This window comes from Sus scrofa, chromosome 5, assembly GCF_054392235.1.
Source record: "Sus scrofa isolate SSC_HxYL_T2T_F1_AM1 chromosome 5, Sscrofa_HxYL_maternal_Yorkshire_Landrace_v2.0, whole genome shotgun sequence".
In the NCBI taxonomy this organism is placed as follows: Eukaryota; Metazoa; Chordata; class Mammalia; order Artiodactyla; family Suidae; genus Sus; species Sus scrofa.
In genome coordinates this window covers 70,698,433-70,714,469 of record NC_139387.1, presented here as the reverse complement: position 1 = coordinate 70,714,469, position 16,037 = coordinate 70,698,433, and the positions used below count along the sequence as shown (strand labels likewise).

General features: G+C 45.5%; 1 protein-coding gene across 3 annotated transcripts in view; it reads right to left on the bottom strand.

Moving 5' to 3' along the window:
* Positions 1–16,037, bottom strand: part of LPCAT3 (lysophosphatidylcholine acyltransferase 3) — a 38,153-nt gene that overhangs the window by 13,074 nt on the left and 9,042 nt on the right. The window lies entirely within an intron of this gene.

The window sequence follows — 16,037 nt, the reverse complement described above, 5'->3', positions numbered from 1 at the left end:
CATGGCACACCATCCTGTGTAGTTCATTTTCTGACTGACCAACAGTAACTGACACTTAATAGCTGTGTGCTCTTGAATGTGTTTCCTCATCTGTAAAATGGGGAGAGTAGCTGCCTCAAGGAGTTGTTATAAGGACAAAGGAGAGAATGCATATAAAGTAGTTAGTTGGCCCAGCCTAAAATATTGTTAAACGATCACAACATTATACACATGCACACATTCACGTAAAGTTAGAGGGAGCTTGTAATGCAGGCCTTATCTGAGAAATTCTGGTGGAAGCAGGTATCAGGCTTCTGAATCTAATCCTCATTCCGCATGACAATCAAATGACCACGACATTTCCTTCCCATCATCATTTCAAAAGAAGAGTTACAGCATATTTATTTTATAAGGATAGGGATTCCAGCTTACCAAGAGTACCTTTTCTAAAATGCACGTACTATTATATTAAGGCACCGGATGGTTAGAACACAGGCTCTGGAGTTCAGACGGATCGCAGTCTGAATCCCAGTTCTAGCTGTCACCTCAGGCTGGTTCATGAGTTAACTTTTTTGGTCCTCAGTTCCATCAGCTGAGATGAACATCTGGGTTAGGCTTTATAAGTTGGGCCTGGTGCACACAAGATGCTCGATAAACATGAGAGTGCTTCAACCTCTGCTTGAACAGAGCAGTGCCCAGCCATCTCATCCAGTCACATGGCTTTAAATGCCATCTGTTTGTTGATGTTTCCAAAATTTCTGGCCCTTGTCTAGGACTTTCCCTGGGACTTCACCCCGGTGTAGGTGTGGTCTGGATGCATGCCTAAAGGATATCTCAAATTTAACAGGTTCCAAACTAGACTGCTGACACGCCTTCCTCACTAAGCCTGCTACTTCCCCGGCTTCTCCTTTTCAGCAAACTCACCCTTCTGCTCGTTAACGGCTGAAGCCCTACAACCTTCCCCTCCTTTCTGAACCCCCCACTGCCCCTGCAACCCCATCAGTCAGCAAACCCTGTCTGTTTGACCTTCAAAGTGAACCCAGAATCGGACCACTTCTTCCCCGCGTCCAAGTCAAGGTCACCTCTGGCCTGTGTTATTACAGTCACGGCCTGACTCATCTGCCCCAGGGCCTTCAATCTCACTCAGCAAAAGCCAAAGTCCATCATTCAGAACCTACTAGAACCCCTCTGTCTGCCCCTCTCCCACCTTTCCCTGACTCATCTCCAGCTCTGGCCTCCCTTCCTGGAATGTCAGGCAGCTGCAACCTTAGAGCCTTCACATTAGTGGGTTCTTTGCCTGGAAGGCTCTTTCACAGATAAACTCAAGTCCCCCAGCAGGTCAGGCTTTTACGAAAATGTCACCTGATCTATTGGTGAGGCCCACCCCTCATCATATCCAAAACTGCACTCCCTTACCCCATCCGGCCTGCTACCAACACACACTTCCTGTTCTTTCCTACTTCACTTTTCTATTTCTTCCTCAGCACTTAATACTTGCTCACATACTATATATTCTACTTATTTATCAGTCTTTGAAGGTTATCTATTTTTTCCCTTGCTGTACCCCAGGGCCTTGTACAGGTCCTGATAGCAAAAAAGGTCTCAAAAATATTTGTTGAATGGATCAAAGAATAAAAGAATGAATGAACAAATACCCTGTATTCGAGGCAGTCCATAAAATATTTATCAAGCATCCATTATGTGGTCAGCAACGCATTAGGCCAAAGGAGAATACGGTAGAGTTGTGAGAGGTGCTCTTAAACTCTTAAGAAGCTTTTTGGGGAGAAAAGACTATCAAGCAATGAATTTCTATAAATGCTGATTGTATGGAACAGCCCATGTGGCAGAGGTTAGAGAAGGGAGAGATGAATAATGAACAGAGCTGTGAGGATGAGGAGAGGAGGAATAAGGAAAGGGCATTCCGAGGGAGGAGAATGATGCACCAACGCACAGAGGCAGGAAAGAACACAAACGGTCGCTACACAGACAAGGACAAATTAAAGTTGGTTAAGACCCAGCTAACTCCAGGGGGGAGAACAGCGTAACATAAGGGATGGGAAGGTTTGGACAAGCTGGCAGGTCTGAAACTGATAAAAGAGGGGGAAAAACAATCAGTAGGATTAAGTGGAGATGGGGGATGACAGACAAGGACAAATTAAAGATGGTTAAGCCCTTGGAGTTCCTACGGTGCTGAAGTGGGTTAAAAATCTCACTGCACTGGATGAGGTGGATGTGGAGGTTCAGGTTCGACCTCTGCCTGGTGCCGTGGGTTAAAGAATCTGGTGGTGTTGCAGCTGTGGCTCCGATTCAATCCCTGGCCTGGGAGCTTCCATATGCCTCAGGTGTGGCCATTCAAAAAAAAAAAAAAGTTAAAAAAAAAAAAAAAAAAAAAAAAAAAAGCAGTTCCCGTTGTGGCTCAGTGTTTAACGAATCCGACTAGGAACCATGAGATTGTGGGTTCGATCCCTGGCCTCGCTCAGTGGGTTAAGGATCCAGCACTGCCATGAGCTGTGGTGTAGGTCACAGATGTGGCTGTGGCTCTGATGTAGGCTGGTGGCTGTAGCTCCGATTGGACCCCTAGTCTGGGAACCTCCATATGTCAAGGGAGCGGCCCTAGAAAAGGCAAAAAGACAAAAAAAAAAAAAAAAAAAAAAGATAGTTAAGCCCGTGCAATGGTTTTTTAAGCTTCATTTTGATGGAACAGCCCCTGAAAGAATTCTGAAAAACCACATATTCCTTCTTACATTTTGTAAGTTACCATCTAATGTTTTTAAGTTTAATAGCAAATGATATGTGTTTTAAATTATTTATCTATTTTTTCAGGGCCGCACTCACAGCATATGGAGGTTCCTAGGCTAGGGGTCAAATTGGAGCTACAACTGCGGGCACAACCACGGCAACGCCAGATCCGAGCTGCGTCTGCGACCAACACCATGGTTCACGGCAACACGGGATCCTTAACCCACTGAGTGAGGCCAGAGATCAAACCTGCAACCTCATGGCTCCTAGTCAGAGTTGCTTCCACTGCACCACGACGAGAACTCTGATATGAGTTTTTTAAAATGCACAGTGAAGATGTGCTTTAAGTACATATGGAAGATATCTGCCATGTAATCTAAATGGCAAATGACCAATCAGCTTTATTGCTTACTTTTTGTCAAAAGAAGTCTAAGGTCACTTTTTTTTTTTTTAAAGGGCTGCACCCATGGTATATGGAAGTCCCTAGGCTAGGGGTGGAATCGGAGCTGCAGCTGCCAGCCTATGCCACAGCCACGTGGGATCTGAGCCACATCTGCCACCTATACCACAGCTCACGGCAACGCTGGATCCTTGACCCACTGAGTGGGGCCAGGGATCAGATCCTCATCCTCATGGATACTAGTTGGGTTCTTAACCTCCTGAGCCACAAGAACTCCTAAACTCATTTTTAAATTCAAATAAACAAGTTAATGCTTCCCCCTCATGACAACCATCTCGTTCCTTCTAAGATGGGTTGATAAGACAGAAGGTTGCCCCCAGTTTGTCAACTGGATTAAACGAAGGGCTGTTCCTCTTAGTTTGAGTTTTGGCTCCTGTGAAATGTTTACCCTGGGGCGACCCACCAGGCCTTTCTCCTTTTTTAAGGCTGGTGCTGAGTAACCCTAACAGAACCTTCAGAGCAAACAGCCTCAAGAACAATTTTTTTTTTCTTTTTGTCTTTTTTTGCCTTTTCTAGGGCTGCTCCCGCAGCATATGGAGGTTCCCAGGCTAGGGGTCCAATCGGAGCTGTAGCCGCTGGCCGATGCCACAGCCACAGCCACGCCAGATCTGAGCGGTGTCTGCAACCTACACTACAGCTCAAGGCAACGCCGGATCCTTAACCCACTGAGCAAGGCCAGGGATCGAACCCGCAACCTCGTGGTTCCTAGTCGGATTTTTTAACGCCTGAACCATGAAGGGAACTCCACCAAGCACAGTTTTAGAAAAGAATACATTTGGAAACTGAAAATCTGGAAATGGATTCCCTCATCCATGCCCATGCATCCCCTGGAAATCTCTGTGTGCCACTATGGTGTACGGTCCCAATGGGAAGGCCATCGGCCTCAAGGCACCAGGTCAGAAGGTGGGGCCACTGACAGACACACAGATCAGAGAAGAAAGCCGGCTCTGCTGGCAACCCCTGAAGCCAGGAATAAAGATAAGCTCTTTCAGGGAGGGACCACAAAAGAAGGGCAGGGCCGAGGGCTGGGTCCTGGAAAATGCCTGTATTTAAGGGAGTGCAAGCAGAAGAAACAGATTACAAGGAGGTAAATCAGGAGCACACCCTTGGGAGAAGGAGGAAAGACTTTTAATAACACCAAATGTCACGGAGCCTAACGGGGGGTGAGAAGGACGTTCACAGTGAGCTTGTCAGTCACCCTGAAATAGTGCAGCACGAGTGAGTGGAGGCCAGGACACGGGGCCAGCTAAGCAGGGGAGGGTGGGTGAAGAGGAAATGCAGGCTGGACCTGGAGGCCAGGCGTTTCAAGAAGCCTGGCGGTAAAAGACTTCAGCCACTGCGGGAAGGGGAACATTTCTGAGATGGACGAGCTCTATCCATGTGTGTTTCAAGGAAGAGGAAAAGCAGTACAGTGGAAAAGGACGGTATCTGTGCCCGGGGAAGAAAGATTTACCTTAGAAGGAGGGAAAAGACTCTGGCTCTTCCCGAGGCTGGAGAGGGAGGCAACGAGGCTGACAGAGAAATGTGGAAGGCAGGTGAGCCACTGGAGGAACAGACCCTTCCTCTCCTCAGTGAAATGGGTGATGCGGTGGCCACGTTCAAGGAGCAGAATGAGACGGGCTGGAGGGACCGGAGTCCATCCCCAGGGAACCCATCAACCAGAGATGAGTCTATTTTTGGAAAGGTTACTGAAAACAAAAGTGGGCAATTTCTCAGCTATGGAACACACTTCTTTCTTTAGAAGCTGGGGTAACTAAGAGCAAGGCAGAGAGCTCTGACTTCTGATTTAATACATTGCTGCCAATTTCCATGTCTCGTTGTCTAAATGTGAGCAATTGATGGGAGCTGGGAGGCAAGTGTGGCCTACCCACTTTACTAGAAGTGCTGGAGGAAGACTTTTCAAGTAATTTAACTGGTAAGTAACTTTATTAAATTAAAACAAAGAAATTATGGAGTTCCCGTCGTGGCTCAGGGGTTAACAAATCCAACTAGGAACTATGAGGTTGCAGGTTCGATCCCTGGCCTCGCTCAGTGGGTTAAGGATCAGCGTTGCTGTGAGTGGCTCGGATCTGGTGTTGCTGTGGCTGTGGTGCAGCCCAGCAGCTGTAGCTCCAATCTGGGAACCTCCATATGCCACTGGTGTGGCCCTAGAAAAGACAAAACAGACAAACAAAAAACAAATAAATTATACAAAAATGGAATGGCGAGTTGCTTTGTGTTTTAAATATAATATCAGCCTTCGGCAACATCTCTGTTTTGTTTTTGGCTGCGCCCATGGCAGGAGGAAGTTCCTGGGGCCAGGGATTGAACCAGAGCAGTGACCTGAACCACTGCAGTGACAATGCTGGATCCTTAACCTGCCGCACCACATGAGAACGTCAACATTTCTTCTTCTTTTTTTTTTGCTTTTTAGGGCCGCACCTGTGGCATATGGATGTTCCCAGGCTAGGGGTTCAATGGGCGCTACAGCTGCCATTCTATGCCACGGCCACAGCAACACGGGATCTGAGCCATGTCTGCGACCTACACCACAGCTCATGGTAATGTCGGATACTTAACCCACTGAGTGAGGCCAGGGATCGAACATGAATCCTCAAAGATACTAGTTGGAGTCATTAGCGCTGGGCCACAACAGGAACTCCTATTTTCATTTTATGAATACAATTATATGAAATGAATCAAAGCAGTTATCTAACCTGTATCGACCGGTAGTAACTGAATAAGCTGGATCCAAGCACGACTCAGCCACTCAGCATACTCCCCACTTCACTGCTCCCTATTGCATAGGCCCTCAGCCCCACCCCTCCAGCCCTTGCCCTATCCCTGTGCTGCTGCTTCTAGCTACTTCTCGTTTGCAGTCAACCTCCTAAGATCGTGGTCTAAATATTTATGACAAGCTCTGAAGTTTTTACTTTCCCTCTTAAGATTAAGAAACTAAAAAATCCTGATTAGCTTAAGCAGATCACAGCCATACCCCCCGCCCCATTCTCTTGCCTGTGGTTGATTAGTGGACAAGCATATGATCATGTTCTAGCCATACGAGGGCAAGTCCTGGGTCTTCATGGAAATGGTGTCTTGCTCTTAGAAAGGAACACGGAAGGATTATAATGAATTAATGATACAGCACTCGCGTTAAAGATTAGCTCTCTGGAGAGAGTGGGAAGGGAGAGAAATGTGATTGGAAAGATTTAACAATTTAATTAAGTCCTGTTTTCTTAAAATGATTAGTAAGTTATATGAACATTATTAATTTTGCTATTCTTTGAACCTAATATATACATTACATGTAAATTCTATATAGTAAAATAAAATACTTAAAAAAAAAAAAGAGGAATCTTAGGGGAGTTCCCATCATGGTACAGTGGAAACAAACCCAGCTAGGAACCATGAGGCTGCTGGTTTGATCCCTGGCCTCACTCAGTGGGTTCAGGATCTGGTGTTGCCCTGTGCTGTGGTGTAGGTTGTAGACGCAGCTGGGATCTGGTGTTGCTGTGGCTGTGGTGTAGGCTGGCAGCTGTAGCTCCAATTCGACCCTTAGCCTGTGAACCTCCATATGCTGCAGGTGAGGCCCTAAAAAGGAATCTTGGTTTAACCCATCACCTCTATTTCCTGTCTACCCACTTCTTCCTTGACCTTTAGCAACGTGGAAACATACCCACAGTCCAGGCCAACATACCCTCACGTCTTGTGAGACAATCTGGTTCAGAGGGTCAATGGGCCTGAAATTCATCTCAAACTCCAAATTCTTGCTTATAGTCAGAGATAAAAGGATGGGAGACAGAAGATCTCAAAAAAGCTATGTCTGTCCCTCTCTTAGGGACTGTCTACTAACAAGATTGTGGTGACTCTGGAATTTCTAGTTAAAAGAAGTGGTTGGAAAAACCTTAGTCTCATCCTTATATCATCTGGATGTTGAAATTTTTCTAGACTATGAAATATTAATCAGGTAATAGGTATTTTGCTTTGGGCAACTGGAAGGCCACTTTCAGGATCAAATTTCAGTTCAATTTCCCAAGAATCACAGAATAGAATATAAAATAGGACTGCTTTTGGGAGTTCCTGCCATGGCTCAGCGACTAGTATCCATGAGGCCAGGGGTTAGATTCCTGGCCTTGCTCTGGGTTAGGGATCTGGTGTTGCCATGAGCTGTGGCTCGGGTCACAGACTTAGCTGGGATCCTTTGTTGTAGTGGCTGTGGTGTGTAGGCCAGCAGCTGCAACTCCAATTCAACCTACAGCCTGGGAACTTGCATATGCCACAGGTGTGGGCCTAAAAAGACCAAAAAAAAAAAAAAAAATACTACCTTTGAACATGGCGTATTTGTAATTTACAAATTTTATTTTTTTAGGGCCATACCTGTGGCATATGGAAGGGGTCAAATCAGAGCTGCAGCTGCTGGCCTACACCACAGTGATGCCACATCTGAACCACGTCTGCAACCTACACCACAACTCACGGCAATGCCGAATGCTTAACCCACTGAGCGAGGCCAGGGCTTGAACCCAGATCCTCATGGATACTAGTCAGGTTTGTTTCCCCTGAGCCACAATGGGAACTCCCTATCAAATATATTCCCTTGATAATTTTATCATTATTCTTTCTACTTGTGAAGATCTGCCACTCAAAATTTTTGTTCTTTCCTTCCACCAAGTGGAGACTCCTCGTGCTAGAGAACCAGACAGAGAAAAGGAAGACAAACAGAAAGAGGAAGGAGAGATCAGCCCTGCGTGACACCGTCTCTTTTCGGTGGTAGGCAGCGATGAAGCACTTGATGCTGAGCACTGAGTAGTGACTCATCACTCCGCCACGTGGAAGAGCCCTTGGAGAGCCTGGACGCTGAGGTGTGGATGAAGCTCACCTTTGGAATTTGTTCACAAGCGATCTTTCGTTTCGGTTCACCAGATGAATCCTCGCTAATGGTAATGGGCAAGGTGACAACACAACTGCCACTCCGACAATTTCCTGTGTCTTGGGCTGAGTCACAGGCTGAATAGTTACTCATAAGATACAAAATCTTCGAACCCAAGAAACCTTAGAAATCACGGGCTCCAAACCCTTCATTAGATAGATAAGACACTAAGGCCTAAAGGGGATAGCTGGCATGCCTGAGGTTAAGAGAGAAGAGCTCAACTTAGAATCTACATCACTTGATTTCCATGCTGATATTCCTTTTTTTTTTTTTTTTTTTTTTTTTGTCTTTTTTTGCCTTTTCTAGGGCCGCTCCCACAGCACATGGAGGTTCCCAGGCTAGGGGCTGAATCAGAGCTGTAGCCACTGGCCTATACCAGAGCCACAGCAACTCACGATCCAAGCCGCATCTGTGACCTACGCCACAACTCAGGGCAATGCTGGATCCTTAACCCACTGAGCAAGGCCAGGGATTGAACCTGCAACCTCATGGTTCCTAGTCGGATTCATTAACCACAGAGCCACGACAGGAACGCCTCCATGCTGATATTCTTGCCACATGCCTTGGTACCTGGCAATGACCTGCGAGTGAATCACAAATAACCAGCTGTGTGCTTCTAAAGCTATAGGTCTATAGTCTCTGGTTTCTCAATAACAACCTATATTCAAGCACCTGTTCATGGACACGTGCAGGCCCATGTTTATGTCTGCTTAATTGTCCCATCTAAAACATTCAAAAACTAATGCTAAATTTGGGTGCTCTCCCACACTTTCTCTCTTAATCAGTTCTTGGGGCCTCCCCGTTCCTATCCTCATACTGTGCAGTAAGAATACAGCAGTTCATTTTTGAAAGCTGCCTCCAGCTGAGGAGCTCAAACATTTTGACAGCTGTGGTACAGGGTTCAGGGAAACTGGGACAAGTGAGCAAAATGTCCTGGAAATAAGCAGAGAGAGGGGACATTTTAAGGGTAAACTAGTAAATTGCTGTGACCTGTGCAAAAGAAAGGGTGGGTATGAAAGTTAAGAAATACTAGTTTTTTAAGTCACTTAACCCAACCAAACAACCTAAACCTGAACTGCCCCCAAATCCCACCCAAAGTCTTTAATTTCTCCACTTAAGTCAAGTGCTCTTAGTAATTGACAAGCATGGCCTTCTTAAGCTTAGTGCCAGTGCTGGAGTTCCCACTGTGGTACAGGAGGTCAAGCCTCCATCACTGTCTCTGCAGTGGCTTGGGTCATTGTTGGGACATGGGTTCGACCTCTGGCCTGGTGCATTGGGTTAAAGGATCCGGCGTTGCTGCAGCTGTGGCTCAGACTTGATCCCTGGCCTAGGAACTTCCATATGTCGTGGGTGAAGCCAAAAAAGAAAAAAAAAAAAAAAAAAGCTGAGTGCCTGTGACACACATGTCACATGCTGGCAGACTGGTGGACAAAAGCTGAAAAGTTATGATAAGACAGCAGACTGACCCTGAAGCCACCAATTCCCTGTGTCACCCTACAGGAAAGAGACACAGGGGCTCACTGGCTTCTGAGCCCAGGAAGTCAGTCACCCTCCAGTGGCCAGCCCTTGGGAGTACTTCAGGCCTGATTAGAGGACAAAAGAGATGCTCAGAACATTGTCCTTATGTGTGAACATCTGGATTACTGGATATTTCTGTACTACTACCATTGTTCAAATTGTTCAAATGGTCGTAGTTATTTTGTTACTTTAGATAATATTTTTCCCAAAAATTATACTACAAAACTTTAGACTGAGAGAATGTCAAGGCTAAAAGAGGCTGTTTTAGCATTTTTTCCTGTTAGGGGAACAGAGACAACAGATGCTGACTGACTTTGAGGGACTTTAAGACACGGAAATGCCTTTTCTTTTTTTTCTGTCTTTTTGCCATTTCTTGGGCTGCTCCACGTGGCATATGGAGGCTCCAGGCTAGGGGTCCAATCGGAGCTGTAGCTGCCCGGCCTACGCCACAGCCACAGCAACGCGGGATCTGAGCCGTGTCTGCAACTTACACCATAGCAACACTGGATCCTTAACCCACTGAGCAAGGCCGGGGATTGAAGCCGCAACCTCATGGTTCCTAGTTTGATTCGTTAACCACTGAGCCATGACAGGAACTCTGGAAATGCCTTTTCTAGCAAAGATAAACGGCACCTCTGTTGCCTATACTCACTGCATTTTATCACATTTTAATTCTTTGTAAATTAGTAAACCACATGGTGGCAACTTCCAGCCAGATTATCTGATTCTAGATAGAATATCCCCAAACTCAGGAATCAAGAGTAATTGAGTAAAGAAACTCAGCTCTGCTGCTTGGGCAGATCACTTAGATTCTTTCTACCTTAGTTTCTTCATCTCTAAAACTGGGATGTAAAGAAAAGAATGCTGCCCAGCTCGATAAGGATCAAGTCACCAGCCACTGCAGTCACCCAGAGGGGAAGTCAGGATGGAGAAAAAAACCGGAAGGATTCTGTGCTTTGAATATTGGTCCAAGATGGTTAAGATGTATACCTAAGGAATAGTTTCGGTGAGCCCAGATTCTTGCATCTTTCCATACACAGAAAAGCACTAAAGTCATTAAGATGTCTCTTCTTTGTGATTAGCAGTTATCTTACAAAGCTCGACTACATGGTTTTTTTCCCAGCAAAAAATTCACATATAGGAGTTCCTATTGTGGTGCAGTGGTTAATGAATCTGATTAGGAACCACGAGGTTGCGGGTTCAATCCCTGGCCTTGCTCAGTGGGTTAAGGATCCGGCGTTGCCGTGAGCTGTGGTGTAGGTCGCAGATGCAGCTCGGATCCCGAGTTGCTGTGGCTCTGATGTAGGCCAGTGGCTACAGCTCTGATTCGACCCCTAGCCTGGGAACCTCCATGTGCCGTGGGAGCAGCCCTAGAAATGGCAACAAGACAAAAAACAAAAACAAAACAAAAAAATTCACATATACCCTGGCTCCTCCCTTACCTCTTTGGAGCAGTTCCTCAGAGCTTTCTGAGGGGCTGCCTCCCAGGCTATAGTCCTCAGTAAGGTCCCCTGAATAAAACTGAACTTGCAGCTTTTAGGTTGAGATTTTAGGATGTGTTTTTCTTTCAGTTGACAGGGAAAATACTAGCCATCTTGTGGGCTGTTTTGCAGATTGAAAAGAAAACACCTGGGAGTTCCCATCGTGGCTCAGTGGTTAACGAATCCGACTAGGAACCATGAGGTTGCGGGTTCGATCCCTGGCCTTGCTCAGTGGGTTATGGATCTGGCGTTGCTGTGAGCTGTGGTGTAGGTTGCAGATGTGGCTCGGATCCGGCATTGCTGCGGCTCTGGTGTAGGCAGGTGGCTATAGCTCCGATTCGACCCCTAGCCTGGGAACCTCCATGTGCCGTGGGAGCAGCCCTAGAAATGGCAAAAAGACAAAAAACAAAAACAAAAACAAAAAAACCGTCTGTAAAAGCATCATACATGTAGTTCCTTGAGGCCACTTAAAAATGTTTACATATGGGCAAATATTTTATATAAGCTTATCTATACCTAATTTTTAAAAACTTGAGTATTCTTTTAACCAACTTTAAAATATAAAAATCTCAGACCTCAGGTTTCTAACCCAGGGGTTGGAAATTCTGGCCTTCACCCACCTCTATCTGATTTAACTAAATTAAGCCTTTAGCAAGTTTCAGAAATAAAGGTCTGAGTTGCACCCAGTACAGGAAGTATCGGATGTACCGGAAGTTAACCAAGCTTCAGTCTGAGGCCCTGCATCTGCACAGGCCCCTTGAAGGCCTGGGGGGGTTAGGGGTGGGGTGGAGGTGGAGCTAGCAACATTTCACATGGTCATACATTTTTATAAAATTCTTAAGATATGTTTGTATTCTTTTTCTTAAAGAAGGTGACCGAGACTACAGAAGCTTCAGGTCCCACAAATTCTAGATTATTTATAAAACAGTCAACCACTACAACAAAGCTGGATGTTCACCAGAAGTTCTGCTACTCCCAGAATTCTGTGGGCACAGGGCTTCATCCAAGGTCTTCCAAATAACAGGCATAGTGCTCAAAGTAGCTCTAGTGGGGGTTTGGGGTTGGAGGCAGCAGTGTTGGTGGCAGTAGGGTCCTGGCTCAGTGGCTGCCTCAGGTCTGGGAGGGGTGAGGCTGAGGAGGCTTGGACAGGACTGTGGCTGGTCAACAGGGAGGGCCAGCTGGGACCTGGGATGCCAGGACTGGGAAGCACGTTTTGGTCTGGACTTTGGGCTACACTGTCAGCCCTAGATCAGTGTGTGGAGGAAGGCGGCATCACACTACACAGAACGGCGCTTCTTCCTTCATTAGCATTTTTACATACAGTGGTTGAGGCTAGTGAGGCCAAGCTGGAATGCAGCCAGAATTTGGGCAGACCGGAAGGGAAGGGAGTGCCGCCCTGGTGGTGGGAGGGGAGGCGAAGGATCCCTTATTTAGATGTGGAGGCTGAGTATTTGAGACTGTGGGGCTACCTGTTTAAGTCCAGGAGCAGAAGGATCGCAGAAGTCACCTAGCAGCGATGTTTATCAGCTGGGAACAGGCTCTCCAGAGGTCCAGGGAGAGGAGCAGGGGATGGGCCAGGCCTTCAGGGCCACAGAACTCCACCTTCTCCGCTCTCTGACCTGTCAGTTCCTCCTCCCACTTCCTATCTTTCTTTTGTGCCCTGTTAAGTTTCCTCCTCTTCTTTCCCTTATAGACCTAAAGTGTTTTATCCCCTCATTTGTAATGCTTTTTTGGATTTCACACTTTACGGTTCTCTCTTAAAAATTTCTAACCAGTGTGTGGTAACCTGGGGTCCCCCCCTGCCCCCTGCTGCTTTTAATGTACAGCACTGGTTTTCAGTGAGAAATGGTTCTTCATTGCTGTTGTGACTTGATCTGGCCTAGGGTTGCCCTGCCACACTGCCAAGTGGCTAATTAGCTGCTCTTCCTCCAACCTTCCCAAATACTTGTCAGGATAATTTCTCTCTTGTGTCAGAGGTGCCAAATCTGGGCTTTGTAAATACAAACAAGGTAGGTGAGACTTTTCTCAGCAGGTATTCCAGCAAGTGAAACAATAAACTCTTTAACCAGCTAAGATTCTAACAGGAAAAAAGATAACAGCTTCACACCCTCTAATTGTCCTTATGAATGTGAATGGGTGTAACTATTTGCGAGTTCTCTTTCTCTACCTTTGTAATCCAGCACGGTCACTCTTCATTCATAAAGTGGGCAAACATCCCCACTACCCAATGCCAGAAGACTTTCATCACCCTAACAAGAAACCCCAAACCTCAATTCAACCCTCCTCTCATCCCCTGGCAACCGTCAATCTATTTTCCGTCTTTTTGGATTTGCTTATTCTGGGCACTTCATACACTCTGTGGCTATTTGTGTCTTCTTGCACTTAGCACCGTGTTTTTCGAAGTGCATCCATGTTGTAGGAGGTATCAGTACTTCCTGCCTTTTTACAGCTGAATATTCCATTGCATGAACAGAATATTTTGTTTATCCATTCATCAGTTGGGTTGTTTCCACTTTTTGGCTAGTATAATAATGTACATTGGTGTACAAGTTTTTGTGTGAACATCTGCTTTCAGTTCTTTTTTTTTACTTTTTAGAGCCATACTTGAAGCATATGGAAGTTCCCAGGCTGGGGGTTGAATGGGAGCTACAGCTGCTGCCTATGGCACAGCAACACCAGATCTGAGCTGCAACTGCGCCTCACGCTACAGCTCACAGCTTGTTGTCACTGAGCCACAATGGGAGCTCCTATAGTATCTTTTGATACACAAAAGTTTTTAATTTTGATGAAGTTCACTTTATCTCTGACCATCCATGCTAGAAATGATCTTCTATATAAGCATCTCAATCTTCCTTGAAGATTTGGGAAGAATTCAAAACTATGAAAAAAATTATATTGTTTAGGATGTAATAAAACTATCCACACTTAAGAAAAATATAAAACAAGAGGTTAAGACTTGAAGAAATTTGGAGCGTCTGGTGAGATGACCCAGGTCCCCACAATCACGTTAGGCTCTTAGTATAAATAATACAAATGCATGCTATAAAGGAGTTTCTACATTTTGTTTTTGTTTCCTACTCTCAGAAGAACTAAAGAAGAATTAAAAAGTGGAGTCAGGGAATTCCCATCATGTCTCAGTGGTTAACAACCCCAACTAGGAACCACGAGGTTGCAGGTTCAATCCCTGGCCTTGCTCAGTGGGTAAGGATCCAGCGTTGCCGTGAGCTGTGGTGTAGGTCACAGATGTGGCTCGGATCCCATGTTGCTGTGGCTGTGGTGTAGGCTGGCTGCTACAGCTCTGATTCGACCCCTGGCCTGGGAACCTCCATATGCCGCTTAAGTGCGGCCCTAGAAAAGACAAAAAAAAAAAACACCAAAAAAAAACAGGGGCGGGGGGAACAACTCGAATTATCCTTTAGCTAAAGAATGAGGGCTTCTAGCAGCCTTTATGGTTGCCCAGTTTTAGTCAGGGCCCTGTATATTTACTCTGACTCTAAGCAATCTCTCCCACTTCTGTCTGAGGTATATGCCATAGGGGCCTTAAAGGGCACTGTTCCAGTTGGCCTCTGCTTTCTGGCTTTGCTAACAGAAGTTTTGTATTTATGGACAGTAATCCAGAGTGGTGTCCAAGTCTATCTGAGTTTAGAATTGCTATCACAGCAGAAACTGAAAACCTCAAGAGCTATGAGCCATTTAGCACATCTACACAGATGTCATTCGAGCATATACAAATCCACAGTGGTCAGAATGTAGCCTTCTGGGATCTCATATCCTCCTCATGTGTGCAAACAATATATGCACATGAGTCCTCTAATTTTTTTTTTATAGTGAATTTTTTTTTTTTTTTTTTTTTTTGCTTTTTAGGGCCACATTTACAGCACATGGAGGATCCCAGGCGAGGCGTTGAATCAGAGCTGTAACTACTGGTCTCTGCCACAGCTAGAGCAACGCGGGATCTGAGCTGCATCTGCAACCTACACCACAGCTCACAGTTAACACCAGATCCTTCACCCACTGAGCGAGGCCAGTGATCGAACCCGCATCCTCATGGATCCTAGTAGGGTTCATTAACTACTGAGCCACGACGGGAACTCCTATAGTGAATTCTTAATTGCCTGCAAAATTACTACCTCACCATTCATAATTTTGAATACCAGGTATGACCATGTATGCTTTTCTTATCAAAATGTCATAGCAACATGAATATTTGATACTAAAAAGCTTTTTTTAATTGACAAAAGCTTTTTGTTTTAAATTTAACCTTAGCCTATACTTAGCGTGGGGCCCTTAAACCGTCTATTTGATGACTTCATGTGAGTCATGAAAAAAACCTGGGTCTGATCATTTCTGGGCTGAACTTCTACCTGATTTTGGACAAACTATCCCTACAATTTGAATGCAGTGACATTTCCATCAGAAGCCTCTGTTATTAACGATAATATACATATGATTCTTAGACAGAATCCTCCATTCAAGGTGACCAGAGTAATGACTCTCACCTATCTCCAAAGCCACTGCTCGAATAGGGAGGAACTTAGATTAAAAAAGCAATCCATTTTAAGCAAAAAGGAAATTCTCATTCAGAAATTACTTACCCTTATCTTTAGAGTCTCCCTTGCTCTCCCCTCTCATTTTGAAAATAGGGAGAAATAAAGACACATACAGCATCTTTCGGGCTACACACATTACTGTTAGATAGGCTTTAAGGTCTCTAGGGAGGATTACGGCTTCACCAAGAGCACTCCACGTGGGCCCTAAATCTCCTGGCCTTTGACTTCAGCAACTGCTAAGAAAATGTCAACACACACGCACACCCTACCTTAAAAACTCTGCCTGAGAAGAACGGCTTTCCCTGGCAGCTGCAACAAGGGCACCTAATTTTTGTTAGAGCTGCAGGTCACAACAGACCGTGTAGATAATGAAGATAGTTATGATAATGAAGATGCGTATG